The 10,633-nt window shown below is 36.5% G+C and overlaps 1 non-coding gene across 1 annotated transcript; it reads left to right on the top strand.

Moving 5' to 3' along the window:
- The first annotated feature begins 1,538 nt into the window (after positions 1 to 1,538).
- LOC121229816 (small nucleolar RNA R71) lies at positions 1,539 to 1,645 on the top strand. The gene has a single exon (XR_005927772.1). It is a non-coding gene; the product is annotated as a small nucleolar RNA R71 (small nucleolar RNA).
- Positions 1,646 to 10,633: the final 8,988 nt, after the last annotated feature.

Here is a 10,633-nt window from a genome sequence, read left to right as displayed (position 1 = left end):
ATAACATTAGTCATCTTGTTCCCTAGAAAATCTCATGGCATTATAAATTTTAAAAATGATCTCTTCGTCACCTATTCTAAGTACCAATTTACCATCACCCACATCAATAACAACCCTAGCGATGGCTAAAAAGGGACGACCTAAGATTAAAGGCACTTCAACATCCTCATCCATGTCAAGCACAACGAAATCAACAGGGAATATAAATTTATCTACTTTACAAGTACGTCCTCTATAATTCCCCTAGGATATTTAACAGATCTATCAACTAATTGAATGCTCATCTTAGTGGGTTTGGGTTCCCCAAGACCAAGTTGTTTAAACATTTTATATGGCATCAAATTAATGCTAGCGCCTAAATCAGCTAGCGCCTTATCAACATTCAGATTACCAATTAAACAGGGAATAGTAAAACTTCCTAGATCTTTCAGTTTGGTTGGCAGTTTATTTTGGAGTATGGCTGAGCATTCCTCATTAAGTTCCACTGTAGACAGGTCTTCAAACTTCCTTTTTTTTTGTTAGAATCTCCTTTAAAAATTTTGCATATATAGGCATCTGCGATATAGATTCAACAAAAGGTAAGTTAATGTGAAATTGTTTAAAAAGTTCAAGAAATTTACCAAACTGTGCATCCATGCAGTCTTTCTTCAACTTTGCTGGATATGGGATTGGCGGTTTATATTCCTTTGGCATTGGATTATAATTGTTTTCGAATTTTTCCTCATCTCCTTTGCTTCTTTCAACTTCTTATGGTGGCTTCTTTTCCGATTCAGCAATACCTTCCCACTCCTTAGTGAAACTGCTTTTACATGCTCTTTTGGATTTGGTTCGATGTTACTAGGTAGATTTCCTGTTGGTCGTTCAGATATTAATTTAGTGAGCTGGTCTATCTAAGTTTTGAGCCCTTGGATCGATGCTTGTTGATTCTTAAGTGTTGTCTCAGTATTCTGAAAATGAGTTTCTGACATCAAGATGAATTTTGTTAGCATCTCCTCAAGGTTTGACTTTTTCTCTTGCTGGTAAGGTTGTTGTTGGAAGCCTGGAGGTAGTGGTGGTGGTTTCTGATTCCCTTGGCCTCGCCATGAGAAATTTGGGTGGTTCCTCCATCCTGCATTGTAAGTGTTACTATAAGGATTATTTTGAGGTCGAGGATTATTACCCATATAATTTAATTGCTCGTTTTCCATGTTGTGGCCATAGGGTGGGTATTCTGAATTGCTCAATCCTCTCCACTTGCATTGCATTGCATTACTAGGTGAACCTACGAAGAACCAAGAAAACCGTCAATTTTTGTATTCAAAAGTTCTACCTGATTAGAGAGCATGGTGACCGAATCAACGTTAAAAACGCCAGCTGCTTTCGTTGGCTTTATCCTCATGACTTGCCACTAATAATTATTCAGTGGCATCTCTTCTATAAATTCATAAGCCTCCTTAGGTGTCTTATTATTGATAGTTCCTCCAGCAGCTACGTCAATCATCTGTCTAGTCAAAGGATTCAAGCCATTGTGAAACATTTGAACCTGTAGCCAGAGTGGTAACCTATGGTGAGGGCATCTTCTTAAAAGGTCTTTGTATCTCTCCCATGCATCATAGAGTGTTCCTAAATCCATCTGCACAAAAGAAGAGATATCATTACGTAATCTGGCTATTTTAGCTGGCAGAAAATATTTTAATAAAAATTTTTCGGTCATTTGTTCCCGAGTAATGATTGACCCTCGTGGTAACGAGTTCAACCACTGTTTAGCTTTGTTCCTCAATGAAGAAGGGAATAAACGAAGGCAAATGGCATCATCAGAAACGCCATTAATTTTAAATGTATCACAAAACTTTAGAAAATTTGCCAAGTGGTTGTTTGGATCCTCATCCTGCAAACCATCAAACTGAACAAATTGCTGTATCATTTGAATTGTGTTAGGTTTCAGTTCAAAATTATTTGCAGTAACAGCAGACCTAACTATACTTGACTCAGTTCCTGTTAAAGTAGGTTTAGCATAATCATACATAGTGCATGGAGCAGGATTCTGATTTACTGGATCAGCGGCAATCGCAGGAGGTAGCAGATTTTCCTGGTTTTCAGCCATCTCCTCGGTTGTGGTTGAAGTATCGTCCTCGTGCTCTTCCTCTATGTATCTTAAGCTTCGCCTTATTTCTCTTCAGTTTCTGCGAACTGTGCGATCGATCTCACTATCAAACAGTAATGGTCCTGATGGGTTTCTTCTAGTCATACACTATAAAAACCTGCCAGGAGAGAATAAAAGAAAAATTAGAAAAGAAAATAAAAATTTAAATTACAAATAAATTAAAATGGCTAAAGTAATAAAAATCGAGTGTTCCTAAAATCTTAGTTCCCCGGCAACGGCACCAAAAACTTGATTTGTGATATTCGCGAAAGGTTTTAAAAATTTATAATTAATCGTTCCTGAAACTAACTATTATCGCGATGAAGGCAAGTGTACCTATCGAACAATAGTATAGCTTTAGCAAGACTAGATTGTTGAACCCAAAGGAACCAAGAGTACTAGTAAGTACTTTCTCTTTATTATCTAGCCTAAAAATTAAAGGATTTGTTTATCTAAACTAATTAACTAGAGAGAAAGAAAATTGGGGAAAATACTTTTAGAAAATTTGATTGATTAAGATAATACCCAAGGAAAAATCCACCTAGACTTCACTTGTTATTTGACTCTGAATTAGACGAATTATTCATTTGAATTGATCTGTAGAAATCCCTAAGTTTTGTTATTATCTCTATCGAGACTAATAATATCTAACCCTAGGTTGATTAATTGAAATCTCTTTCTAATTAACGCCATAGTGTTGCATTAACTCGATCTATGGATCCCCTAATTAGTTTTCACCCTAATTCGGCAAAAACTTTTCACCTATCTCTAGGCATGTAATCAACTCTGCTTAATTATGACAAATTTACTCTTAGATAGGGACTTTGCTCCCCTGAATAAGCGCATTAACTTGAATCAATATCTTGGAATGTTAAGACAAGAATTAAGAACACACACATAATTAAGAACAAGTCAAATATTTATCATACAATTCAGATAATAATAACAAGATCCGTCTTAGGTTTCATTCCCCTTAGGTATTTAGGGGTTTAGTTTATAATTATAAAAGAAAACATTTCAGAAGAATAATGAATACAAAATATAAAGAAAACCCAAAACTCCTGAATGGAAATTAAAGGGAGATCTTCAGTCTTGATGAATAATCCGGCTTCTGAGATGGATTAATCAGCTTTCTTGGAGTAATTCCTTGCTTCCTACGTCGTGTGTCTTCCTTAGTGCCTCCTCAGGTGTTTAAATAGGCTTTAGAATGCCTAAGAGCCCTCAAAAGTGGCCTTTTCCGAATAGGACTATACTTGGGCTCGACAGGGACACGCCCGTGTGACACGCCCGTGTACGATTGCTCTAGACCGTGGTCAAGGCTGTTAAATAGGCACGAGCGTGTAGTCTACCCGTGTAAGTCGTGCTTCGATCTTGCCAAATGGACACGGCTGTGTGGCTTACCCGTGTGAGGAAGTCCAGGCCGTGTTGATTTCCTCTATGGGTCTATTTTCTCTGTTTTTGGCCCGTTTTTCGCTCTTTTTGCCCTCCTATGCTCTTCTAAGTATAAAATATGAAATTAAAGGATTAGGAGCATCGAATTCACCAAATCTAAGGATAATTCATCCAAAAAATATGTTAAGCATGGGATAGTAATATGTATAAATTATGGTTTATCAATTCTTGTTCATTTCACCAACCCTGTGTTTTTTTCACAAACACCATATTATGCTCCACCACAGCACCCTACAACTACCCCTCCCACAAGTACATATTACAGAGCACCTCTGTCCTTATCATTTTATGCCGCCATTATGATGTTGGTGCCAACAGTAAACACCGAGCTAGATATGATGCATGTATTGTCATCGATGGCAACACCGATGCCAGTATCGATGCTTGGGTGAATGCCTACGTATTCGAGTTTCACGACATCATATGATTATTCACTGATAGTGTCACAAAAACCCACTGTGTCATTATTTTATCGAGGTGGGTCATCAATGCAACCACCTTACCGTAGAGTAGAGGACACACGATGAGAGGCTAGGATAACACTGCACTCAAGCACGGAGGAAAGTGATGGAGACGAAGACGAAGTTGAGGTAGAGATGAAGATGAAGATGATGATGGAGATGAACATGAGTACAAGAGTGAAGGTGACAAAGAAGAAGATGATCACGATCAACAACCGGAGCCAACACTACTAGTTTTGTGTAGAAGTCCTGCGCACATCTGTCAGCCACCATCCTATGGCCTACATTTGGCCTGACACCGATGATATATTTTTTATTTACTTATTATGATGTAAATATAAATGACATTAATAGAAAAGTGATCTTTTTTTATATTTCTATTGCAACACATATTTGTCTTTATTAACTTTTAATGTAAATTATACGTAAATTTTAACATTTTACTTAAAGTAGTGCTTAAAGTAGAAATTTTTACACAATGTAAATGTTAGTAGACGGTGACACATAGAATTGAAATGTAAGTAAAAAGATAGAACAAATTTTGTAAACAAAAAGGAAGCATTGTAATAAATTTTATATCACTGGAAAAAATTGAATGCTAGCAACGTTGTGGATCCAATGTACCCTTCAATACAGGACATGTTGCTTTCATATGCCCTAGGTTTTTACAGTATTCGCATAACCTCTGTTGGTTTCTAGCTCTCAAATATCTATATTGGTTTGTATTCAAGTGAACACAAGTTGATGTTTAGGGCCAACTTGAATGCCAAGCTGGACATTGGTGGCCACATACTCTTATATGGAACGGGTGAGGATTTAGGTCTCCATACATTGTGCATGCGTTTCAGTCTATACAGATTGTTGATATAAGGCGTCTACTCAATTCATACATTCGCACATGCAGTAACTATGTATGTGCATGGGAATGAAAGTGCCTAGAATCTCCCACAATCACAAGTCTTTTTTGGTAGATTGATATGATATGATTCCCCTAATATGTCCTGGTTGGGCCTAGTGTGCTCTATCACCCAGAATTGTAGGTTTCTATGCGAGTGACACACTACATACATAGTGTTTGTTGTTACTATATTTTGTCTAATTTCTCTTATGACATCCTCGAACCAAACGTGTTCGCTCGTAATCTTCCCAGCATATGCAGTCTCCTGCTTTGGGAATAAAGGAACTAGGTGAAAGTGTGTTTCTTTGATAATTGAGGTTATTGGCAAATGACGCATCCCTTTCAGTATAGAATTGATGCATTCAAATAAGTTCGTCGTCATGTGCCCGTACCATAGACACCATCATACGATTGCATCCACTATTCGAAGGGTATGTTAGCAAGGTACGCCACACCAAGTTGTTAATGGTACGCAAGTTATCCAACATTTCATGGAAACAATATTGGAAGAGCTTTTACCATGTCGAGAAAGTATACCCATGAATGTAAACAATGAACCCTTAAATGGTATAGCTTGATTGTGGAAATAGTGGCAACTACATACCCATGTCAATGACTTGATCTCGCTCACTTTCCAAAGGCCATACTGAGTGGTAGTTAGAGCTAACATGCCGTATATAGCACCTATGGTGAGTGCAATCCCAAAGGCTACCATGTCATTTAATAATGGCCAAGATTCTCGATCCTCTATCAGAGATGACATATATGTCGGGCTAGGGGAAAATATGACAACACAATCGGCTAAGGTATAAACCCCAATCATCTACGTTTTCTCTTGGAGTTATTACAAACACTATTGGCAAAATCTTTCGATTACCTTCTTAGGCAATGGCCATCAACAAAAGATGCTCATACCTCCCATACAACCAGGAGCCATCAATTTACACCAAAGGCTTGTAGTTCCGGAAAGCTTCATTGCATTGATCGAAGAACCAAAAGAGTCGGTTGAATACTATTTTCCCAAGGACTAGACGATCATCACAGTACGCTGCTACATTTCCAGATCAGTTACGAAACTTTGTATATACCAATCCAGTACCTAACACCATTGCCATAAATCATTGTACGACCTGTCCCAGTTGTGATGCAACTTATCCATAGCCTTTTATTTTGTGACTCATGCTTTGTAGTATGATGGTGTGTAATCGTGCTAGCTACGGATATTGGCAATCAACACTGGGATGGGAATCCTAGGACTCGCCTTCACCATAGGTAGAATACTGTTAGATATCAGGTCAAAGTTTAGCCTCAGATGATCTGGACTTACACTTGCAAATTACATCTTAAAGTTACGTTTTTAGGAAAAATAAAGATCCCAGTCAAGACACATTTTGCGAGAAGATTGGGTGATCGAATCACGCACTTGCTGAATACTTTTTTATCATCCACAAGCTCATCTTCTTTCAATAAGATGCCATGGCTTTTCATTTGTACCTCCCGTCTCGAATGACGTACTTTCTCTCAAATTTCTCCAAATGAGATTTTGTGACGTGATAATTCGCACCATTCATAAAGATGTATCACTTCAGTGCAACAAGAAAAAAATCTTTGTTGGGGTATTCCATGCCAACTTCCAATACCCTAACATGTAACACCCCTCTCCTGTATCCAACATTGGGACAGGGTTCGAGGCGTTAACGGACTTAAACATTCACAACAACACATAACATATTACCAACCATGCATGGCAAATAAGCATATACACATCACCAATATCAGACATAACATGAATAGCTAGATTTATAAGTCAGAATCATTAGCTCACTAAAGACCAATATATGTGGCCAAATTATAATAACACATGCTATAAAAACTAGGTTCCTATACATGCCACTCACTTGATAATTCAAGCATATGTGTTTATACTGTCAAAGTGTTGGCTTAATAGTGTGATGCTGCCTCCGACAATCTCCAACCCCGAGTTAACCTGACAACACTAAAATAAATAGAAAGGAAGGGGTAAGCTTTATGCTTCGTAAGCTCGCATGAAAATAATAAGCAATTTACTAACATGCTTTCCATAGTAAAACTAACCCAATTGTACATTTACACATGTTTGGTTAAGCTGCTTTCTTGAGTCACAGTCACTAAATCATTTATTTTTGGAGTCACAAAACTCCAAATTAAGATACGTAAATTTTCCCAAAAACTAAACTCAAATATCTTTCCACCATAAAATTTTTAGAAATTTTGGTCCAGCCAATAAGTACAGTTTATTATTCAAAGTCTCCCTTGTTTTGTTGTTAGACAGCTTCAACCTTTCTTCACTAAAATTTATTTATCTCATAGTACAAGACTTAGATAATGTTTTTGTCTCTTTATCTTGAAAGTAGACTCATTAAGGATTCTAAAAATATAAATTATAACCCATAATTATTTTTCTAAATTTTTAAAAAAATTTTCAAAGTCAGAATAGGGGATCTCGAATTCATTCTAAAACTGTCTCACAAAAATTATAATATCACATAATATATAACTCTTTTGTTCCCCCTATTTCTTTTATATGAAAAGAGACTCATGAAGATTTAATTCCATAATTTATTTGAAATTTAATTCAACTTACACAAATTTTGGTGAATTTTCAAATTCACACAACGGCTGCTGTCCAACACTGTTTTACTACTAAAATTCACTCTTACATAATTTCACTTAATCCATTTTGTCTTATCGAAGTTCACTCAAATATCAAGCATATTGCTCAAAATTTTCTTAAACATATACCTGCACTTATTCATCATATAATCATGTTCACATGTATTTTTACTTAATCGATTTTCCTGTTGAACTTTTCGGAATAATAACTGATACACAGTTGGCTGCACATATTTTCACACTTGTAGCCAAAGCTATCTGGTATGCATAGTAGCCTGCACTTAGTACTACACATGTGACCAATTATCCAGTACACGTAGTAGCCTGCACTTAGTACTACACACGTGATCGAAGTTATCGGGTACGCATAGTAGCCTGCTATAACACCCCGTACCTGAGTCCGTCGCCGGAGTCGGACACGAGGGGTTTGCAGACTTAAATCACTTCTTTGCGGTCCAATTTAAAAATTTCCAGGCAGTTGGCTAACTGTGTCACTGTCACCTTAAAAATCATATCTTGAGTTCTAAAACTCGAAAATCAGTTTCGTAATTTTTCCCTGAAACTAAACTCATATGTTCATCTACATATTTTTTTCTAGAATTTATGGTCATGCCAATTAGTACAGTTTATTAGTTAAAGTCTCCCCTATTACATGGTGCGACTACACTAACCTTCATGCATTACAATTTGGATATCTCCCTGTACAGGGCTTCAATGCTGATGCCGTTTGTTTCTATAGAAACTAGACTCAGAGGGGAATCTATAAATATATGGCATGACTCCTAATTATCTCTGGTTAATTTATAATGAATTTCCAAAATCGGAACAGGGAATCCAGAAACCGTTCTGGCCCTGTCTCACGAAAACCTAATTATCTCTTAACATACCACTCATATGACCGTTTTGTTTCTTCCATATGAAAGTGGATTCATCAAGGTTCATTTAAATAATTTATTCACTATTTAATTTTATTCCTACTATTTTTAGTGATTTTCCAAATCTACATCACTGCTGCTGTCAGCATCTGCCTTTAAGGTAGACTTTACCTATTTCATAGTTTCCAGGATTCAACTAGCCCTTTTAGCATAAATAGCACAAATTATGATAGTGATTAACCATTCCCATGGCCAATCCTTGTTAAGCATATCCACACCTCTCAATAACCATATCCATACCAAATGATTATAACATTATGCTCAAACATATATAAGCCATTTTCGCATGGCTATAAAAAATTATACAAATCCAAAGGGTCCATGACCCACTACAAAAGGGTAGTCCTATACATGCCATTTTCAGAGTTCAACCAAAAGTGTACCAAAAGGGCTTTGATAGTGTGGGCGACTTCGACTTCAATAATCCCGAGTCCGATAGCTGACGAACCAAAATCTATAAAACAGAGAACGGAGTAAGCATTTAATGCTTAGTAAGTTTTAAGCAAGACAAAGTGTTCTCAATCACTATTATTGGTCATTCATTTCAACTGTTCGATGAAGTTAATCTAGAGCTTCATCTCGATCTATAATATCATTAAACGCAACACTTGGCTGCCACATATATACTTTCGAATAATAATGACCTAGATGGTCAAATATTTCCAAAGCACATTCTCACATTTGGAGTTATAATATTAATCACATTTACCTACCTCTTTGATACTGATAATTCAGCTCGAAATCACTCCACCGATGAGTAAGTAATACGTACCTGAACATCTTGAATACATAATACTTATTTGATGGTAACTTAATGCAGATACTCAATATCAAAGTCTTACTTGAATCCTAGCATTTAGCCGTCGGGTCTTTAAAGCTCGGATATAGTACGAGCACGAAGCCTACGGACATTAATCAGGATAATACTCTCGCATAAAGCCTGCGGGGTTTTAACCCGGATATAGTACTGACACAATTGCCCTTCGGGACTTATCACATTTATACACTTTCACATCCATCACGTTGGCGACTCGGCTCTGTCACATATATACACTTTCACATTCATCACATCGGCTATTAGGCCTTATCACATATATACACTTTCACATTCATCACATCGGCCATTAGGCCTTATCACATATATATACACTTTCACATTCATCACATCGGCTATTAGGCCTTATCACATATATACACTTTCACATTCATCACATCGGCCGTTAGGCCTTATCACATATATATACACTTTCACATTCATCACATCGGCCATTAGGCCTTATCACATATATATACACTTTCACATTCATCACATCGGCCATTCGGCCTTATCACATATATACACTTTCACATTCATCACATCGGCCATTAGCACTCATCACATATATACACTTTCACATTCATCACATCGGCCATTAGGCCTTATCACATATATATACACTTTCACATTCATCATATCGGCTATTAGGCCTTATCACATATATACACTTTCACATTCATCACATTGGCCATTAGGCCTTATCACATATATATACACTTTCACATTCATCACATTGGCCATTAGGCCTTATCACATTTATATACACTTTCACATTCATCACATCGGCCATTCGGCCTTATCACATATATACACTTTCACATTCATCACATCGGCCATTAGGCCTTATCACATATATATACATTCACATCACAATTATCCAAATATACTTCACATATCACATATACTATCATGTATACACATTGTCTTGGCCGAATCTACATTAATCATTTCCCAATGAATAATTCAATTTCACGCCATACTATCATTTCATATTCGAATACTCATAAACTTACAATTTCACAAATTTTAATATCAAAGATCCATCTAACACTCATGTATCGTTTTACAATATCACGATTTAGAATTCACGTATGGGTTTAATCAATAGCTTATGAGTAACTAAAACAAGTTTTATCCATGTTTACAACAAAATCACATATTCACTATGAGCTGTTTTCCTGAGCAGTAGTCACTAAATTATTTATAACTGGAGCTACAAAACTCCAAATCACTTGCCGTTAATTTTCCCTGAATATATACTCGTATATCTTCCATCCATAAAATTTTCAGAATTTT

Source organism: Gossypium hirsutum, chromosome A05, assembly GCF_007990345.1.
Source record: "Gossypium hirsutum isolate 1008001.06 chromosome A05, Gossypium_hirsutum_v2.1, whole genome shotgun sequence".
Lineage (NCBI taxonomy): Eukaryota > Viridiplantae > Streptophyta > Magnoliopsida > Malvales > Malvaceae > Gossypium > Gossypium hirsutum.
This window is presented reverse-complemented; position numbering and strand designations above follow the sequence as displayed.